Consider the following 22,889-nt stretch of genomic DNA (forward strand, 5'->3'; position numbering starts at 1 on the left):
GTGCTCATTCATGTTACATCATGAATTTCACTTCCAATGCCTTAATTTTCCATCTACTACTTAATTTTGGCTTTTCATTATTAGGAGTATTAAATTGTTATCTAATGGCATCAATATTCAGCAAAATTTCCCATAATGAGCACAAGTGAAGTAAATCAGTTTGCTCTACCTTGAATCCATGGTGAAATTGAAGATCTATGAAGACCTCACTGAACATTGGTTTCAAAAATATTAATAGGAGAATGATCTAATAAGGGAAGAAAAATTACAGATGAATAACATATGTAGACATGATTTACACAAGCCCCAAATATCTTTTTAAAATTATAGAGGTAAATTAATACTTTCATGTTATTAAGACATCAATTAGTGGTAGTTTTGCTAAATGGTGTGCCTTACCAATAGAATCAGACTTAATCTCACTGTTTCACATGTTTATTATTTTTAAAAAATCCATTAAGTGCCACTATTCTTTGCCTTCCATAGTGCATGCAGATGACAGGTATAACACCTGATTTTTTTTTAAAGTTTATTATGTAAAGTTTGATCTGTGTCCTATGATACGATGATAAATAATTCTTTTATTGAAGGCTTTCATGATCAGTATTAATGCTGTGATTACACTGGTCATAGCTAATCAATTTGCTGAAATAATTGCCTAAAATATGTTTTAATATAAAGTCCTTGAGTTTAAAGGGTTTTCCAAAAAAAAAATTATCAATCTTCATTGAAACTTCCAGTAAAGGATTATGTATCTAAAATAGCTGACAATTCTGTAGCACTTCATAGTTTTCCAAGGACTTTATGTGTGTTGTCTCATTTGATCTTAGTAATAATCCTGTGTTTTAGTGAGTGTAGTTATTTATCACCTGAATTTTATAAACCTGAAATTTATCAGAAAACTGATATCAAATAAGTTATGTAACTTGTTTAAGGTCATACAATTAGGAAGGGACAAGGTTGGAGAATGAACTTCAACCCAGGACTTCTAAGAACAAACTCTGATATGATTTCATTACCTCTCAGTGATGTATATTATTCATTTGGAACTGAGACAGAAAAATTTACCTAGGACCTAAATAACCAAATCATGCTTTTTGAAGTTAAAGTAAAGTGACAAGAAGTGAAATGAAATGAAGTTAGATTTTGTTTTCTGTTTAAAGTATATTTCCAGAATATCTTTACTCTCCATGTAGTTGCTGATTTAGGTAACCAGGGTTATAACTCCTTCAGATTCTTCTCTACAGATTTCACCATCACCAGCAGTATTCCCTTTCACTCTATCTTATATACCATTCCTTTGACTGCACCATTTTTCTACTTCTCTTAGGGCTGGATACAACTTCCTTCAGGACTATAAGTAGCATAAAGTGACAGGAGATTTTTACCCCTGGGTGTCAAATTTAAAAGGCATTCAGTATTTTAGCATATAGAAACAACAGAACTTATTAAGTCTAACTTTCCAGAAAAAAAGTCTTTCTCCAGCCTTGCCCTTTTCCCCTCTTCATCTCACCAAGTGGTTCTGGGATCTACTTACCACAACAGAAAGACTGGCTTCACAATAATTTCTCTTCCTCACAAGGAAAATTCAACTGAAGGTACATTTTATGACACTTGCACATTTTGTGGAGCTTCTTTTTAATGCAAAAAAAAGCCTAATTAAAACTCTGATCCCCATTGTCTATCAGCTAACCACAAGAGTTTATTAAGCACTACCTATCTACCTATCTAGAAGTGTACTAAGCACCAGGATACAAATGAAGGCAAAAACATTCTCCCAATCCTCAAAGAACTTTATATTCTAACTACTTGTTGTCTTTCATTCTCAAAGAGGACCAAAATGACATCACTATGCCAGAGTCAAGTTACAATGTGTCCAACTGTGGCTGATGCGACCAATACTAGCTAGGAGGGCTCTTCCACAGGTTGGGTACAGACAATCCTTGTAAACACTTAGAGTGGATGCTCTAAATTTGTGCATCTCACATTTCTTTTCAGCTACTTCAATTCTGCTTTGCTAATAGAGCACAACATCTTTTCTGATGATGGCACACCATGCTAGATGGTTCTGCGTCATTGTCTCCCATTTCATGCATTCAATCCCAAAGTTTTTAAGAGAGACTTTGAGAGTGTCCTTGTATCCCTTTTTCTGACCTGTATGAGTTCTCCGTAAAATAGACTTTTTGGCCAGTGTATGTTTCACACTTGAACAGTGTGGCCAGCCCATCAGAGTTAAGCTTTCTGAAGTAGAGTTTAAATGTTTGGTATTCTACCAAACTGAAGGTCTACAGCACCTTGTACTGACCTTATTGTTGTATGCCTGTGAAACCTAAATAGTATACCAGCACCATGTCAGGAAACTGATTCATTCCATTTGAATTATCTTAGGAAGATTCTGAAGATCACCTGGCTGGATATGATACCATACATTCTTTGATTTTATTTTATTTTTTAGGTAATTGGGGTTAAGTAACTTGCCCAGGGTCACACAGCTAGTAAGTGTCAAGTATTTGGTCTAAGGCCGCATTTGAACTCAGGTCCTCCTGACTTCAGGGCTGGAGCTCTATCCACTGCACCACATAGCTGCTTCTGTCAAAACATTCCTAAAGAACCTTTTCCCCAAATATCATCCTTACCCCATGCTTCAGACACTGCTATTAACTTCCTTGTCTACTCTCGATATTCCTTTATGCGTGCTGTTGTTTGCATATACCCCTATTAGAATGCATAGTATAGGGGCAGCTAGGTGGCCTAGTGGATAGAGCACCAGCACTGAAGTCAGGAGGATGTTGAGTTCTAATCTGTCCTCATACCAAACATTTGACACTTACTATCTGTGTGATCCTGGGCAAGTCTCTTAACCCCAATTGCGAAAAAACAAAAAACAACAAAAAAGTATGTGTTGATAGTCTTCTGGCATAAGAGAGTCACTTTTGGGAGGAAAGAGGTTCCCCTTTAGACTGTTGCTTTTGAAGAGTGGACTCATAGTGTTTAATCTCTACTAGAGGTGCAAACTGGAAAGTCCCTATCCAGGGGCGTGTACGTATCTTAAAAAAAAAAAAGAAAGAAAATATAAAGGCCCATGGACCAGTCAGAGACTTCAGAGAATACTACCCCATTATGAGTTTGATTGCAGTAAATACTGTGTCATAACAATGGAGGGCCAATTTAATATTCAAGTTTTGCTGACAAATAATAAAGAAAAGTGGGTTGGGGGTGGAAGGGAAGAATGAGAGAAGAGGAACCAATATGCATGTCAGATAAATACATATCAATGTAGAATAAAATCTATGTAAGGATGGTACTGCATTTGGGAGCATAGGGGCACAGATCCATTCAAGTGGCCCATTAAAGTAAAAAGACTTGGTCTTATGGAAGCAGCATGCTCCCAGGGAGGGAAGATGTGTTCTCTGGGAGGAAATATATTTTCCAAAGTCCCCTTTTGAGAACATGATACTTAAACCTTGACTTTGGTGACTGCCTGGACCTGCCAATTTGCATGACAAAGTTCAGGACACATAGGGAATTCTTGAGATACACAGAAAGTGAGGGGAAATAACTGGTAGTTGGTAAAATATCGCTTTGGGACACACAGCTGTATTAACCCTAAAAATATTATTGTCAGTATTTTCATATGGACTAATCTTACAGCATTGGTTTCCATGAGCAGATTTTATGAACAACACTCTCTCTTAAGAGGAGACTGTCATGGTGGTCTCATGTCACCTAGGCCTTATCTTACAACAGAGGAAATCTAAGCTTCTCAGGAAGATAGAAAAGCCAGCAAGCAGAGATCTGGGTGCAGAAGTATTCCAGGGCTATCGGGCATCTTGTGAAAAGGTACAGAGTGGGGAGACAGACTATTGTGTTCAAAGATTCTCAATAAGGCCAGTGTTGCTAGATTGTAGAGTACCTAAAGAGGAATAAAATATAAGGAGACTAGAAAGATAGAAAGAAGGAAGGTTGTGAATGGTTTTAAATGACAAACAGAGGGTTTTATATTTTATCTTGGAGTTAATATAGAGATACTGGGATTCATTGAGTAGGGGGTGGTGATATGATCAGATCTGGATTTTGTCTGTTAAGTGGAGGGTAGATTGTAGTGGAGAGAGAATAAACTATAACAAAAGTATACAAAAGCCATTAAAATATCCTAAATAGAAAAGTCCTATAACATCAAAATATTCACAGTAGCACTTTTCTTAGTAGCTAAAAAAACTGAAATCATGACAGATGTCTAGCAGTTAGGTACTTGTTAAGTTGTGGTACATGAATGTAATGGAATATACTGAACTCCAAGAAATGACAAATATGAAGAGATGCATCCAAAGACAAATAAATTAATGCAAAGTGAAGTAAGTAGAGCCAGAAAAAAATGAGTTCAAAACAATGACTATAAATTGTAAATGGAAAGAAACATAATGAATCAAAAGGGCATTCCATGTTCACTGTCCAACCTTGGCCTGGAAGAGGAGATGTTCTTATCTTATTTCCACAAATCTTGTTTCCACAACACAGATATGACCATTTTACTCCTAAACTGGAATGTAACTCTTGGCTAAAGGGGCCATTGCATGATACTCCTTCTTCATCGGAAAAGATTGATTATTGTATTAGGGGTGTGGTGGAGTTGGTAAGAGTGAGGAGGAGAGAAATCTGAGCTTCTTCTGTGGCACCCCAACAACTCTTCCAGTCCATGAAGGGAGAGAGACTTTGGAAGAAGCTGACATGTGGAGAAACTGATAGCCACTATCATATCACTTTTCCCAACTTACTACCATAGAGACTTCAGGATATTTACCCTTGGATGAAGTCTAAAATCCTCTTTCCTCTCTCTTGGTTGAGAGAGCTCCCAAAGAGAAAGCTCGATTACTGTTTATTGTCTGGTGTATGCACATTCTCTGATCTCTGTTTTGCTACTGACTTGGATAAATGGAGTCCTGAGCTATTCCCTGTGTGTATTCACCATGGAACTGGCATCTGGTGGGGATGGGGTCAAGCTTTGGATCTGGAGTTTGGGACGCTCCTTACCCATTAAGTAACAGTAATCAGAAGTGTATCTTGAACCTAAAAATCACTTCATTTAGACTAACAATATTTGAGAGAGTATATAAATATGATTCTACCCCATAACTCCTTCCTCTTAGGAGAAAAGAGTGACCATTTACTGGCCCTAACTTCTTATTTCCCTTTCTGGCAACATTAAAATTCTTCCTTGAAAGGTATAGGGGAAAGATATGACAGAAATGTCTGTTTTTGCATTCCTGAGAGACATAAATCTAGATAGGACTACGGGGACACATATAAACAACATGGGCAAAAATAAAAAATAAAAAGAGCACAAAATTTATTTATTTTATTTTTATCTTTAAATTCCTCTAGAATAAAATATAACAAATCATTAAGATTTGCCCCCCATATTATAATCCCTCCTACCCTTCCAGTAATATTTCCTATTGCTCCTCTCAAACTGGCTTGTTAGTGGTTTCTCAGCTTTCTACTTTCCAATTCTGTGCTTTTGCACAAATTGTTTCCTCCTTTCTTTGCCAGATATGGTGGCCCACAACTTTAATCCTAACTACCAGGGAGATTGAGGTTGGTGATTATCTTGAGTGTAGGAGTTTTGAGCTATAGTGCTATATTCTAATCAGCTGTGAGGGTTAAATTTGGCATGAATATAATGGGCATCGTGGTGCCTACAGAGGGGTGAATGAGCCGAAGTTAGAAAAAGAACAGGTCAAAGCTCCCCACTAATGAATAGTGGGACCAAACCCATGAGTATCTCTTATAATTCCAGCTTAGATTAAATAGGGGGAAACAGTCTTTTAAAAAAAGAAAGTCTTTTTTATTTTTCTTTCAAAGCGCAACAGCATAATTGAGGCATCATCGCCAAATGAAGCCTTTTCCGATTCCCTCACTTTTTTCTGTTTTCTCCCTCTGGAAAACACTTTTTATATAATTATTTTTGGTTATCTGTGTACGTCTTTTATGTGTCCAGTAGAACATGTAAACTCCTTGAAGGCAGGGACTTTTTAACGTTTGATTTCATATCCTATACCCAGGACAGTGTCTTGCACATACGCAATAGATCCTAAGTAAATGTTCACTTGAATTTGCAAAATTCATAAGTTACCTTCATAAGTATTTTTCTTGATCCTTTTTTCCTTTTTTTGAGACACCAATATAATTTGTCAATGCAGATATTTTAACTTATTCTCTGCATTGATTGCTTATTTCTTTAGTTTCTATTTCAAACTTTCTTTATCTTCACTAAAGCTCAAACTATGTTAAATAGGAATGGAAGAACATTTGACACCTCTGATTAATACTTGTTTTTGAAGAGTATGCTTTTAGTAATTCTCCATTGTAGAGCATATTTCTTCATAGATTCAAATATATACTTTAATCATTATGAAAAGAGCCTCCAAGTATTACATTTCATTGTTAATAAATGAGTTGTGTATTTTATCGAAGGGCTATGTAGGACATTATTTTATTTTTGATATGATTTATTATATTGATTGTTTTTTTTTATCCTTTCATTCCAGTTATAAATTCTACTTGGTTGTGTAACTCAGTAAATCATCTGGAACTTATATTGTAGTATTCATCTGAGGCACTGAGAGATTAAATGACTTGCCAGTGGTCACAAGACTGGTATGTCAGAGGCAGGACTTAACTCCAGTTCTTCCTAACTTTAAGGCCAGCCCTGTATCCCCTCTCTATTGCACCACACCACCATACAGACATCGATGTTAATAATTAAAAATAAACTCTTATTTTTTTTTAAATTTCCATTATTTTCTTGTTTTTAATGTTACTCATCAAGCATTTATTAAGCACTTAATATATGCTGGACACTGTGCCAAGCAGTGGAGATGCAAACAAAGGCAAAAATAGTCCCTGCCCTCAAGGAACTTACATCCTAATATAAGACAGCATGACATTAAATATTTCATCTCTAACTTTGATTTTTAATAATTTCTCATTGTATGTTGTTGAATTTTTACTTTATTACCTTTTCTATATTTTTGAAGTATTGATTCATTTCTATCTTCTCTTTTTTCCTTATTAATAAAGACATTCAATGCTATGTGCTTGCACCTGATATATGATTTTGGCAGAGTACCAAAGATTTTTATATTTAATATATTTATTGACGTTATCTTTCACATCATCTATCAATTAAAAAAAATTTCCACTTCACCCAGTAATTATTATATGAGTCATTTTGTTGTTTCCACATAGGCCAATACTTGTTATTCCTTTAATCATTACCTCCTACTAGTTCATTGAATTTTGATCTGTAAATGTAGTGTCAATATTTTTTTTTCCATTCTCTTTTTGATATTTGATCTTTTTCTTCCTTACGGTCTAGTTATGATGGTTTTTGTGCAGGTTCTGAGAAAGCTGGAGAAAGGTACGTTTTTTTAAGTAGATTTGTCTTTGTCAACTTTTTGGTGTCTTTCCTTCTCAAATATCCATCTCTCTATAAGGCATAGCAACTCTTGCTTAATAGACAATTTTGAATCCATAGGATCATAAATTTAGAGCTAGAAGGGACCTTGTAGCTCATTTAGTCCAACCCTCTCATCTTACAGGTGAGGAAACCAACGGCCAGGTAGGTGAACTGACTTAAGGAAGTTACAAATGTAGTCTCAGGGACAGTATTAAAATCCAAGTCTTTGACTACAGATCCATCAAAATTTCCATTGTATGCACTGCTTCACAAATGTCCATAATCTTTCATTTTATAAATCAGATGTTGCAATTTCTACAGTTCTCCCTTGAACTATGTGAAAAGTCTGTTGTAACAACAATTTCTATTCCACTGTTAAGTGGTACCTGACTCTCCTGGAATACCTTGTTTACTTTCCTATTTATCTCTGCAGTCTTAGAGTTTAATTATGATGTCAAAGAATATTCTCTTGGGATCCTCCTTTTTGGTGTCCTAAGGAATACTTTGCTTTAATTTTTTTTTTCAGTTATTCATGGCGGCTTTAGGAAATAATTTGAATATTTTCCAGAATACAGTTTTTATATTCTTCCCCCACAGAAATTTGGAAAATCTAGTGTGACAACATCTTGAGCTATCCCCTATTTCTATTATCTTAATCTAGGAATGTATTCCAATAATTAGATTTTATAATTCAGTGTTTTTTCATTGTGTGTAGCTGCTTTAGAAATAGCAAATTTAGGGGCAGCTAGTTGGCACAGTGGATAGAGCACCAACCCTGGATTCAGGAGGTCCTGAATTCAAATCTGGCCTCAGACACATAACACTTAATTAATAGCTGTGTGACCCTGGGAAAGTCACTTACCCCCATTGCCTAGCCAAAAAAAGAAATAGCAAATTTACTGATGACTTCTTTGCTTTAATTTTTTCCCCATTATATTTTTCATATTTGTTATTTTCTTCATTATTCCTTTTGGATTTTTTAAAACATTTTTTTAAATTCCAACTTTATTTCCTTCAATATTATTATTATTATTTTTGTCTTTTTGTTTTCCTCTAAGGTCTTTACTTTTGTGCTTTTCCCATGATTTTAACTCTTTGCCACTCTCTTAATATGTCATATATCCATGGAAGATTTTATTCTGGGCATCTCATTTAGTTTTCCCACCTTTCCATTATTGTTTCCTTCTACTTTAGATAATTCACCTGGTTGACGGTAACAGTGTTTTTATTAACTTGACACTTTGCTTTGCTCATTAAATTTCCCCCCTTATATTATGAGCTGTTTTTCTCCTCTATACTCACCACTTCATTTGTTGATTTGTGTGTCTATGTGGAAGAAGACATTTAGGAGTCTGATTCTTAGATTCTCTCATTCTTTTTTCTTTTCTTTTTTTTCTTTTTTGGTTAGGCAATGGGGTTAAGTGACTTGCTCAGGGTCACACAGCTAGTAAGTGTGAAGAGTCTGAGGCTGGATTTGAACTCAGGTCCTCCTGACTCCAGGGCCAGGCTCTATCCACTGCTCCACCTCGCTACCATAAACACTCACTCAGTGGGCTGGCATTCACTCATCCTACTCATACTTTTTTAGTCTTCTCAAACCCATAGCAATTATAATGCTTTAAGAATCTCTGAACTAATTGATGGGGGTATTCCTTCCATAAATCTCAGTCTCCCTAATAAATAGTCTCTATGAGTTATTGTGAGTGAAAAAATGTCTCCATTCAGCCAGGTCTGATTTTGTCTAGTATGGTCCTTAGGCAAGAGCCACAGTTCATCATTGCTTTGTATTCAAAATCTTTCTAGCTTGTAAAGAAAGTGCCAGAGCTTGTGCTCCATTGGCTTAATTTTTGTGAACCCAAAATCTTCATTATTCTTCAATGAGGCACTGCACATAAACTTTTAGTAGACTATTATTGATAACTTGCATTCATATAGTGCTTAATAGAATTCTTTCCACAACAATTTATTTATTTCTTTCCTTTTCAGAGTTGTTTCCTAAAATTCCAATTACATAAACTTATTCAGTCAGTCAATCAACAAGTATTTATTAAATACCTACTATGTGTCAGGCACTGTGCTAGATGCTGAGGATACAAAGAAAAAAATGAAATAGTTCAACTCTTTTGAAGTAGATATATTAAAGGAAACAACACATGCAAAATTAAGCACATACATAATATATCCAAATAAATAAAAAGTGATTTGAAAAGCTGCGTGTCTAGGAGCAAGAGAGGGTATGATGAAACACTTCATGTAGAAGGTAGCTTTATATATGAGGCAACAAGGAGAAGGTAAGGAGGGAGGGAATTCCAGAAGTGAAGTGCAACTTGTAGAAAGGCAAAGATGGAGTGTTATGTGTGTAAAACATTTGAGCTAGACTTCAAACTGTCAAGAGAAGAGTAATATGTGATAGAAGGGGAAAAGCTGTATCAAGGATATAAAAGATATAAGGGAATTGCTAATAAGGGGATTTAAATGGCAAACAAAGGAATTTATATTTAATCCCAGAGAAAATAGGAAATCTTTAGAGTATGTGAAGTAGATGGCACTTCAAGAAAAATACTATGAAATTTGTGTGGAACATAGGTTGGAGAGGGTAGAGACTTAAGGAAGAAGACCATTTAGAGGAGATTGTAATATTCAAGATGAAAAGTTTACATTGGGAATTGGCAGTTTCTCTTTCAATCCTTTCCTAAATAATTATTTTCATGGCAGGTTTTTTTCAGTTACCATTCTTTACTTACTAAGAGGATTTAAGCATATCATGTTAATACTTTAGTCATTAATCCTACCTTCCTTCTATATTTGTTCCTGTATCTGAAGGCTTTTTAAAATATCTACCTGAATCAGGGTTGTCTTCACCAAACTGAAATGCCTAAACTATAAGAAATATGTTTAAATGATTTGGATCCATGTCTATTGAAACATCATACGTAGTATTTTTTCAAAAGTTTGTCATTGTGATAATGATAATTAAATGATGGAGATAGAACATGTTCTTTCCTGGAAGAGATCTTTGACCTTTATCTCTATGATATTTTATCATCTTTAATTGGGCATGGGTACTTATTATAGGAAATATAATGCACTATTTTTGTCCTATTTTCTAGGATTTTTTTTTCTTTCCCTTCTCTTTTAAGAATGAGCCAGTTTTGATGTTCTTCAAGGTGAAAACCTGAGGTGGATTGTGGTTAATGTTCCATAGGTTGTTCAACATATGCCTTGCCAAAGCAGTTTCCTTTTCTCTTGAAGCATTTCTAATCAGCATTACTATTCATTTGGAATCATGTAAAATGATGTGAATTCCACTGGGGATCAGAATGAGATCATTAAGTACCTGAGAACTGTAAAAACCTTGGTCTGAATAGATAGTACTTACCTAGTCAGTGGCACCATTAAAGTCAACAAGAGTTTTCTGCCCTGAGGCAACATAAAATAGTTAACGTAATTAGCTCTGGCTCTTGATACTAGTAATAGAGGGAATGCTATTTCCCAACTTCGTGAAATCTCATTTTCTTTTTTTTTTTTTTTCAAAGCAGCGAAAATGGTGGTAGACATAAATTAAGGAATGTATCCATATCTGTAGGTCACTGCAAAGCATTTTGGAATTGAGGAGTGTATTTGGTGAAGTGTCATATTGGTTTCTCATTTCTGAGGCTTCACTATGGTGCGGAAGTGAACCTGGGTTCTCAAATGCTATGCCAATTGAGGTCATTTTCTAGCAGCTCCTGGCATGCTAAAAAAGTATGGAATGGTGGACTTATCTGTCATGTAAGGACTGACCTAGCTAGATTTAGAGAGACTCATCACCTGAAAGGCTTGAGAATTTTTCCCCCCTCAGAGAGCCAGTTGAAGACTACTTTTTAAAAAAACTGAGGAGTTGAAATATGAATTGATGAAAAGATTATTCATACCAACAAACTTACAGATTTTAGACGTATTGAAATTTGATTAGTTTCTTAAATGTCCCATAGGTTTTTAAATTTGAGCTACCATAGATGAATTGGGGTTTTTTTAAATAATAATAATAAATTTTGTAGCATAAAAAAGAACATAGAAAGTTATTTACATGGAGGAGACTTTGAGAGGTGATTGAGTTCATGAATATACCTTTAACCAAGATTATATGCTTTTCATAAAGAATTACAAAGAAAGACCTTCAAATTTCTTCCCATAAAGCCAGCATATTCTACTTTTTGCTGAATTTAAATTCCTGTTGCTGAAGATTGTCAGGTTCTTTGAGCTCTATGCAAGAGCCCTTTGCATTATTAAAGTATGCTCTATCCTTCTCTTCCCCAAGTCTTAGTAACTTATCCACCCAATCCTTCTATATTAACACTATAGTTTTCTTTATATTCCCTCTTGAGTATAGATAAAGCAATGAAATGAGACAATGCTTTGGTACTATTTAGTCAAGACAGCAGAAATTTATTCTGCTGTGTAATCTGTATCTATTGGAAGCCTTGAACCTTTACTATTAACCATGTAACCTTACTTATACACCATTTTAAAGAGTGATATACCATGGAGAATGGGATTTTCTGGCATAAAATGAAATCTATACAATTATAAAAAGTGAATGAATCACCTCCCTACTCCAATTTAACTCAGAACACAGGCAGCTACCTACTTTCTTTTCTCCTAATCTTAAACTTGATGAGCTTCAGTTAGAGCATAAACAATATTTTATGTCAGATAGGCTGCAAAATAGAACACATCCTTTCAACATCAGGAGTTTGTGAAATTTTAAAATCATAATCTGGGTTTTTGTTTCCATTAGAAGATATATAGTAGAAAAACTCATTAATATAATCTGTATAGGTAGAATTATTGTCAGTCAAAGATCCCCTATCTTAACATCATTGGTCTTACGGCAGATGGAGTTCTGTTAATGTAATGAATAGAGAGCAAGAGAGGGGTGGGTGGCAACTATTGAATGTTTTAAACAGCAGTTAGTGCCATAGAAATGAAACACTATTTTTTTTTCTAAATTTCCTTTTTTTAGGGAATTTTCTTCCTCCAGATAAGGAAAACTCTCGGCAATAATGCATCTCCCATTTGTAGAAGGGGTGAAGGGAGAGGAAAAGGAAAAAAATATATATACATATCATTTAAAATTTAATTACAATGATAAGCAATAATTGCTCAGGAAGGGCTCAGAGCTGGGTGATATCTTTCCAGCAGGAACAAAATAGAGATATTAATAATGACAGATTTGGACTATCTTCATAGACAATCAAATGCTAATTTTGTTAATTATATCAGGGAAATAGTTACAAGACCATTATGGAAGAACACTACTTTTCATAATTCAACCTGCAGCAGTAAATTTTCAAATTGTGAGAGGGGTAGAAAATAACAGCTATATGTCCAGTTATTACTCTATTAAAAAAAAATGGCATAGCACTAACAATATTTCTGTTCATGCTTGAGGACTTATCATTGTTGTGAAAAAAATCATTAAAGTGTAGAACGTTTCTATGGCTAAATGTAAATAAAAGTATTGGAATGTTTATCCTTCTGTAGCTTCTAAACATCTTAAAAAAGAATATTCCTTTTGGAACATCTGGTAACATCTGCAGGTATGAAATACTAATCATCTGGGTTCTTATTTTGAACGTGGCTTCTGATATCTATTCATCATGTGTTTTGCTAATGACTGTCGAGGGAGTTAGCAGGCCTAGTGTAAGATAATGACATGAAAACCTGGGCTCTGATATACCAAAATCATGGAGAACACAAAAGGTCCTTAAACTCATGAAACATGCAAATTGATCCTATCTTTTAAAAAATGGAAAAAAAATAAACACTTGAGATGCAATTCTTATGCAAGCAAAGGCTTTTAGAGTGTGCATATGCATGTGCATATGAATAATTAAGGTGAATTTTAAAATTACACCAGGTCACAAAAAAATTTATACATGTATTTCATTTTGACGAGTAAATGAATACATATGTACACATGCATAAATAATTTAAATAACTTTCCCATGCTTAATTCTGTGTTCTGCATCACATGTAGCAAATACACATGCAAATATTAAGTTGGTACACTCTATCTGTTGAGGTATATTATTTATATCGTGGACAATTACTATTCTCCACCTCAGTGGACTTTCCAAGTGACTGAGAATGTAGTCCAGTTCCAAATTGTCTACAGTGTAGAGCAGTGACAAGAAAAAAAGGATTTTGAGTCCAAAGACCTGGATTTGAGTCCAAACACTCCCATTTATTACTTAGGGGACGTTAACTTCTTGTGGTCTGAGATTCTGTAAGCCTTAATCTTTCTTCTAGCTTTTTCTTTTACGTGGTTGTGTTTGGTTTCTTTGGCCTTTGCATTCCTGACAAACCCTGTTACTTGTGCTTCCTAGGGTTAAATTCAACTATCTCTTAGGTAGTGGAAAACTCCAGTTCTAAAAAGGAGCCAAGATTCCTTAGTAAGGATTATCATAGGACTGTGGTGCATTGTCTCCCTCCTACCTTGCACCCTCAAGGAGGAAAAAGAGGGAAACAAAAACAGAGGGAGGGAAAAGGAAGTGCCTAGGTATGGTCTCAAGATGTCTCTTTTGTCTAGGGAAAGAATCTAGGGGGAGGGAAGCTAGCAAATACACATGCAAATATTATTTTAATGCACTCTACCTGTTCAGGTATGCTATATCTTGGACAATTACTATTCTTAGCCTCAGTGATCTTCCCAAGTGACTGAGAAATGTAGTCCCACTTCCAAAGGGTCTACAGCATAGAGCAATGACAAATATTATTTGGAAGAATATTTTCAGAAGGATAACTGGTGGAGGAGAGGTACCAGTGAATTCCAGGTTAGTCACTACCAGCTGCCTAGCAGGGGTGGGTATGAGTATGTCTGTGCATGCATATGTCAATGCCAATGTGGACTCAAGTCACAGTTCAGGCACAGCAGAAGCCATGGCTTTACAACATGACAAAAATGTGTTCAAGGCAGTAACACAGAAGAACCCAGAAATAAATGCTGGGGCCAACTGGGTCAGTCTCTGAGAAGTGATTCAGTACCTCCACTTGAGGTGGTCCCTTGAAGAAGGGATGAGTGCATTGAGCTCCTCCCCAATAAAAGATTCCCATCTTCATACCAAACAGGCAGTTACTTGTCTGACTGACCAGCTAATTGGATTATTCTCTAGATAACTGGAAAGATGAATGGGTTGGAACCTGTGGGTTCCTGCCAAGATACACCTAGGACCTAGTTTTTGAGCTTACTGCTTCGGCTCATGACCTATCTGCCTACCTGTCTATCTGCCTGCACCTGGGGAAAGGAGAAAGAGGCTGGAGGTTTAACCTGATCCTAGACCCTGGGCTGAGGTCCTGGCATTGGCTATCTCTGGACCTTGGGCTCATGAGGGGTAGCTTCAAGCCTGCACCTATACCCCTCCTTGGTGGCAGGACTTATTTGTCTGCCTGATTGCCTGGACTTTGGAAAGTAAGAGATAGCAGAGCTTTGCCTTCTGTAGCCCTGGGGCAGCAAACAATGGCTTAGAGCCTGGCTCTTTTTTGAAATTATGGAACTGAAGCTTTCCCATAAGCATAGTTTAGCTAGTATGTCTGAGTTAGACCCATTATTGTGAGTAGGTCTAACCATTATGGAAATCAATTTGGAATTCCATTTGCAAAATAAGTGACTAGAATGCTTACAGCCTTACAGCTGTTGTCCCAAAGATCCCCTGAAAGGCATATACTCCAAGGAGAACAAAGACCAAAAGAAAAACCTCAACAGCATCAACATATTTTCAGCAGTGTGTGTGTGTGTGTGTGTGTGTGTGTGTGTGTGTGTGTGTATGTGCGCACGTACGCTCATGTGTGGTAAAGGTAAAATAATGGAAAATATATAAATGCACATTACTTGTTGAATGGCTAAATAAGCCAGTATTATTGTCTTATAAGAATTTTTTTTAAAAGGACGTATATGAACTGCTACATACTGGTATAAAACAGAACCAAGAAATGATAGACACAGTGACTACAACAATGCAAATGGAGAGAACAAGAACAATCATCTTTCCAAATTGTGCCCCCTCTAACCAAACATAGGCATTCTTCATGATTCTATCCTATACCTTCTTTTTTCTCTTTGTAATTTCTCTCTTGGTAAGCTCATCAGCATGATTCAGAGAGAATTCTGATCCCAGGTTCATAGGTTAGCTTAATGGAGGCCTGCAAATGAGGAGGTCTTTGGTGCTTTACATTGCTACTAAAATTAGCTACTAAGCATTTTAATTCAAGGTGTAGATAGTGAGCATGAGTCCTTGAACATGAGGATGAATTTGTTTTTCTATATTATTTTAATAACTCCATTTCAATAAATTGGTTTCATTGGTAATCCTAAGTATTTTATTTTATTCATATAAAAATATTATTCTGAGAGAGGTCCATGGAGGGATTAACAAAGTCCATGATACCTCCCCCCAAAAAATATATGAAGAACTCTGATGTAGAGGGAAGATGCTGAGGGTCAAAAGACAGAGGAAATGATAGGAAATTATAGCTCAGTTATGGTCTATATACTTTAACTTCTAGAAGCTGTCATTCTTTAGTCTATGAGTGCAGATTGTTATCCTATTATTCTTTAGCAGACAGTGCACATTAGCTGCTAAATAAAAAATACACAAGAAAAAAAAAACCTGTTCCATATGTACTATAATATTCATAGCATCTTTTCTGGTGGCAGACAATTACTTGAAACAAAGTAGATGTCAATCCATTACTCAACTAAAGAATAACTAAACAAACTGTGGCCTACGAACCTCATGGACTATTACCACTCTATAAAGGAATAATGGATACAAAGAATTTAGAGGAGCACAGGAAAACTTATGAAGTGAGGCAGAATAAAGTAAATAGAACCAGATAAACAATATACACGAGGACTGCAACAGTCAAAATGATCAGGATAATAATAATAAAACAAAGCTGAGTTTTATATATATATATATATATATATGTGTGTGTGTGTGTGTGTGTGTGTGTGTGTGTGTGTGTGTGTGTGTATGTGTGTATACATATATATAATGGACAATCTCATCTTAGAGGGGAAATAAGAAATTATTTTTAAAGAGGTGGGACAGGGTGGCTGTGATTATGAAACATTACATATACAATTCAAAATGGTTAATATGTTGGTTAGTTAATTTTCTCCTTATTTTTTCATCTTTGCTGCAAGGGAGGCCTTGCTGAGTAGAAGATAAGGGAAGATATATTTAGATATGAAGGCTTAAAAGAAACAAAAAGTCAATATAAATTTAAAGTTGTTAGTTATTGGTTTTAGATTCATATTAAAGCTAGTTTTATTCCTATTATTTTAATTGCTTCAAAAACATAAGTTAATATAGTATTATATTGAAAGACTTTTCTATCTAGACAAAATAATGTGATTTCAAAATGATTTTTATTGATGATATAGTTTTCAATAAATTAAATCTTTCTTCACTAATATAAATGCAAGCTATTCACAGTACTTTTTTTGGTTGTTTTTTTCAAGTGTATCATTTTAAACTCTTTATTAATATTTAAGAATCACAAATCAATATTAGTCAATTACATTGGACTATATTTTCTTCTTCTGTCTTGCCTTTCTCTCTAGTCTAGACTTCAGAAACTTATTGGTCTCATAAGCCAAATTTTTTAAAGTTCTTTCTTTTGTTTAGGATGCACATTGGTTACCTGTTTTTTAAATGCCTGGAAGAAACCATTATAAATCTATTTGGACCATCTTTTTCCTCCTCTTTACCAGCAACCATTTTTCAAAATGTGATTGTTTAGGGGACAGGTAGGTGGTGCCGTGGATAGAGCACCAGCCCTGGATTCAGGAGAACCTGAGTTAAAATACGGCCTCAGAAACAAAACACTTACTAGCTGTGTGACCCTGGGCAAGTCACTTAACCCCATTGCCCAACCAAAAACAAAAGCAAACAAACAAACAAACAAAAAACAGAACAAAAAACCAAAACAGAATGGGATTGTTTAGTTCACTTGTTTACTGTTTTGATAATCTAGGTACTTTTTATTTTTGTATATACTCATCCATTCCCTTTAGGTTTTCAGTCTTGTTGGTATATATTTGCTTATAAGCCTTTATGATAATCGTCTTTATAGACTTCTTTTTTATATTATGAATTACTTAATTTTTTTCTTTTGATATTTGGCTTTCACTCTCTTTTTTGAATCTAATCAGCCTAATAATTTGCTTTATTTATCTCTTTTAAAATGTTCTCAGTTACACTTATTTATTGATTTTATTCTGCTTAATAGACTTTTTTGTTTAATTTTCAATGTTTCTATGTTTGTGTATCTTTGGAGGCTTTTATAATTTTGTAAAGGAAATCCACATGTCTGCTAGGGAGTTGGAATAGATGACTTTTAAAGTTTCTTCTCTAAGATTCTATTTATTCTATCATTGTAAGTCCTTTAATTTTTGTGACATTCCATTACTTTGGAAATGCTTTTTCTTTTTTCTTACAAGTAAATCATTTAAGTTCAGGTTGGATATTCTTTCTAGTTCAAACTCTGATTACATTAAATTACAAATATGTGAAATAATAATTTTTAGCAGAGCAGGAGATACTCAAGTTTTAAGATACTACCTAACAGTTGTCAAGTAAAGCCAGATTTAATTATATGTACAGACCCAGTTAGGCAGATAGAAACAGTATCACTAAAAGGACACATGAGGTACTATAACTTCATGGAACATTTTCACATAAAAATCACAGGACATCTATTTCTACCCAGGAATGAGAGTTATCACCGAATCCAGGAAGACCTGGGTTAAAGTCCTGCTTCTGATGTATACTAGCATTGTGACCTGGGCAAAAAGATTAACCTTTCAATTCTCTATGCACCTTTCTAAGACAATGAGTTGAGGAGAAGGTACCAACTTGAGTTTTCTCTTCCTTAAAATTCCTTACATCAATAAAAGTACAGGTCCATTCCCTATCTGCTATCAGTAGAAATCCAAATAACAGCAACGATAACTTTTAAGTCTTATGCCTAAAACCTACAGCATACATATAAAAGTATTAGCCTAGTATGCAAGTGAAGGTCAGTTTGTAAGAGATTATCAAAATTATTATTTATTATCTAAATTATATAAACTAAATATATATTATCTATTATCTAAATCATATATATATATATATATATATATATATATAATATCAAAACATTAATTAATGAGTCAGTGGTAACACCATAGAATTGAAAGCGATCCTGAGGGTTTATCTAAGTCTCACTTTTGAAGATTCTAAAAATCATTATGGGAAGGGAATAAGAATTGGTATAGTGCCTACTATGTGCCACATACTGGGTTAAGTGCTTTACAATCATCATTTCATTTGATACTCACAACAGTCCTGTGAGGTTAAGTGGTATTATCATCCCTGTTTTACAGTTGAAGAAACTGAGACAAACGCTCAACTTTAGGCTTTCAGCCTCTCTTATAGAAATCCAAGTTTTCCCTAGCCTTTTTTCTATTTCCCCTTGTTATCAACATGATGTACAATATTTAAGTAAGTTATAATAGCTGTAAGAATGACAATAATAGAAATAGGAACAAGACTATTTTCAAAATATAAGACTTTCATTGCATAAGCTAAGATGTTTTTGATGTATACAAAACTTCCCCTCCCCCTTTCTAACAATGAACCAATGCTATATGTGAAATCTTAACTCCTAGCCCAACATTATACATCTTTATATTATACTGTTAGGGGTATACATTCTTGTATAACAATCTTGTAACGCAATTAGTGTTGCCTTAAATCCCTGGAGTTATTTTGATGCATAGGGTCCTGGAAATAAATTTGGACCAAGCCTGTAGGAAGTAGTTGGACTATGCAGAGAGTGTGGATTATTTTGGCTTGCTTTATTCATGTGCAAGTTCAAGAGTGGAATTACAATGAAACTTCCTGAAGTCAGAACCCAGACATTTGCATATTCCTGTAGTGCTGGATTAAGTAAGCCTGTGCCAAATCATTTGCATATTCTTGTCTGATCCAGACTCCTGTCAGTTCATTTAATTATTCCTGTCCAACTGGCTAATGGAAACTCCTCTTAAATTATCCTGACATCAAGTTGTTAAAAGCTACATTGCCCTTAATAAATATGCTGAAGATTTCTAGGGGAATTAAAGTACAACTATTATTACACTATTTTAACTTTACATTAAGAGCTTTTAAGTTGAAAAGTCTGCACTTGCATTTTAATACCTTCTATACAATGTTTGCAAATACCACTTGCCTTTTGCACATAGTAGCATTCCAAGCATTTTTTTTTCTTTCTAAAAACATTTGATTTGGAAATAAAAGTTCTCAGATACTTACAATACTTATATTGAACTTTTTTTTTTCTCTAAATGAGGAGATTGATTTAGGTAACTGCCTTGGTTTTGGTATATCATGCATTTAGAGTTAAAAAGGAGCTTAGAAACCAACCTCCTCATTTCATAGATAAGGAAATCCAGAGGGGTTAGATAACTTTCCTAAGGATACACATCTAGTAGACTGAGGTACTTGGATTCCAACCCAGCTCTTCTGACTCCAGTATTTAATGAATGTTCCTTGGGTTGAATGTTGTGTTGTTGCATTTAATTAGCACAATGAGTGAAGGTTTGCTCTATGCCCATTAGTTTTTCCTTGGGGAATTAATCATGGTGTTTGTTGCTTTGGGGGTTTCTTTTTAATGCAATTCCCTAAGTCCCACAAGGATTATTATTACTCACCTCTCCTTCGAATTCCAAAGAACAGGCCCAACATGGTCGCAAGAAATAGGAGTCTATGTAGCATGACCATGAATTTATTTCTCTGAGCTACAGTAGTTCAAAGTCCTCTGCTTTTTCCTGAGGTTTGGCATTTTGCAAAGTGAGAGCATATTCCTGGGGCAGCGAGGTGGTGCAGTGGATAGAGTATGGGCCTAGGATTCAGGAGGACCTGAGTTCAAATCTGACCTCAGACATAACACTTACTATCTTTGTGACCCTGGGCAAGTCACTTAACCCCATTGCCTAGCAAAAAAAAAAAAGCATATTCCTCTTTGAGAACCCCTTCTGGAACATGAATTCAAATTTTATATTGATCTTTTCTCACTAGCAGCCACTTCCCACACCCTACCACTATTAACTATCATAGCTACTTGTAATTTTACTCCTCAATAAAGAACTTACTCATAATCACTTTAAATTAAATTAAATTAAATTACAAACTCCTTGAAATTATTCATTTTGGATTCATTTACCCTTTGTATCTCCTGTGTCTAACCATGGTGTCCTGTCCATGGCAGGCACTGAATAAATGTGAGTTGTGAGTAACCTATATTCAAAAGAAGACTGAATTAGGAGTCAGAGGACCTGAGATCAAACAGGTAAGCCTTCCCACTTAAGAGTTTTCCAAATGACAGAGGGGGTGACAACATCCAATTGCCTAGAGAAGAAAGGCAGCTGGGAAAAATTCTGGCTCAAAGTACTAGGGTAACATCCTGCTATTTGCACTGAATCTTTATGAAGCCTTTTTAAATCTTTTTTTAATCTTAGTCTTATCCAGTGAAAAGTTTTGGTATCTGAGGTCATTAAAATTATTTTCAAGACTGTTCATGTTGCTAGGATCATATTGCTAGGTTTATTTATGCTTCACTCTTCAGGGAATGGTTAAATTGGGGCTTTGAAACGGCCTACCCATCCAATGAAATATGCACTGTAAAATGTAAATTTTTAAGGCACCAAATTGATTTTTTTGCTCTTCTATCTGAAGGGTGATTAACTCATTTGATTTTATGCTATTTAGCCCAAGCAGTGTGGCCATTATAAATAAAAGGAAAACACATTTTAAAATTATATGCATTGTGTCCAAATAACAGAAAATTACTGGGTTCTATTCTTCAGCTGTAATGGACCCAGGAGTTATTCTGGGGATTAATTTCTCAATGTGAAGTAAATATAGCACAGACCCCCATAAAGAATACACTAATGAGCATAGCAAGCCCATTTGGTTGAAGATATAAGTGGGTTAACTGTCAAGATCTCGTATTGCTTGTTTTCTTGACTGGGAGGCTATCAAAGGCAGGGTGAAAATTCCATCCATGAGTGAGTATAATCTATTGATATATGCATGCTCATGAGATATGAATATGCACAGATGGGAGAACTGAGCCATTAATGATTCAGATATGCTTTTTTCCCTGAAGTGGAAGGATGAGTTAGCTACAAAGTAACTCATATTACACTGCATAAAATAGCCATAGATGCACTGATTTAAAGAAGGCAAAATTTGCAAAGATTTTTATTCTGATTTTAAAAATCTATTAGGGGTGTGGTGATTGATTTACAATACAGAGTAATTCATTCCTATGTATCACTTTTCTCTGTAGCAGCAGGGTGCTTTGGATGCAGAGATATATCCATCAGATTTCACAATATCCCTGCAGGTCCAGGAGATGGCATCATTCCCAATATTTTAGGATTTAATCCAATTCTAATAAAAACCATAGAACATCAATGAGACATTCAACAAACATTTATTAAACCCCCACTTTATGCTGACCCTGCTAAGCATTGCCAGAAAATTGTGAACAATAATTCTTGTCTTCTAGCAGTTTTGAGATTAGTTGGAGAACATGATGTTAAGAAATAAGAAACAACTAGAGAATAATAAGTATTCAATGTTTGTTATTAGCTATCATTATCATATAATAGAACAAAGAGGAGAGAGAAGAAGCTATGTAAATTACTTTGTAATGGAATTTTGACATGTGATTTTTAGAAATTGCATTTCTAGGCTGCAGGAAAACAATATTTGTGCTAGCTATTTTACAAGGCAACACAACAGTGAAGAAGGTCTTTGCAAATATAAAGGATATTGTAAATGCTAGTTATTATCACTATTACTTCTTTGCATTCCCAGCACTCACTGTAGTTCCATAAGTATTTTTTGGAACTGAACCCAATAAATATCTGACAGTTAGTATCCAAGAGAAAGGAAGGAGCCTGTAAGACCACCTCAGTTTCGTAACTGTGAAGAGTAAGATGAAGAAAAGTGGTGCTTTTGGCAAAAGCAAAGTGAATTTCAGATGTGAACCAAAACTATTTATCTTTTAATGGCAAATTATTCCTACTTGTCATCAGTTGCCACACTTCTACACAGTCTGCTGCAAAGAGAAATATTAAATCATTTATTCCTTCACTTTTTTGACCCTCATAACCTTTTTAATTCCTTCTGATTAATAAAGGAAATGTAAACCCTCAATTGCAAATGGTTTGATACATTTCCTTGCAATCTGATAATATGATAGCAGATTTCAATTATTTGTGATACATACAGTTTACACATGGAATTATTGTACTTTGTGCACACGCACACACACACACACACACACAGAGTCCAGTTTTTCAGAAAAAAAGCTTCATTCTGCATCT

Source organism: Phascolarctos cinereus, unplaced genomic scaffold, assembly GCF_003287225.1.
Source record: "Phascolarctos cinereus isolate Bilbo 61053 unplaced genomic scaffold, phaCin_HiC Scaffold_9;HRSCAF=440, whole genome shotgun sequence".
NCBI classification, from domain to species: Eukaryota; Metazoa; Chordata; class Mammalia; order Diprotodontia; family Phascolarctidae; genus Phascolarctos; species Phascolarctos cinereus.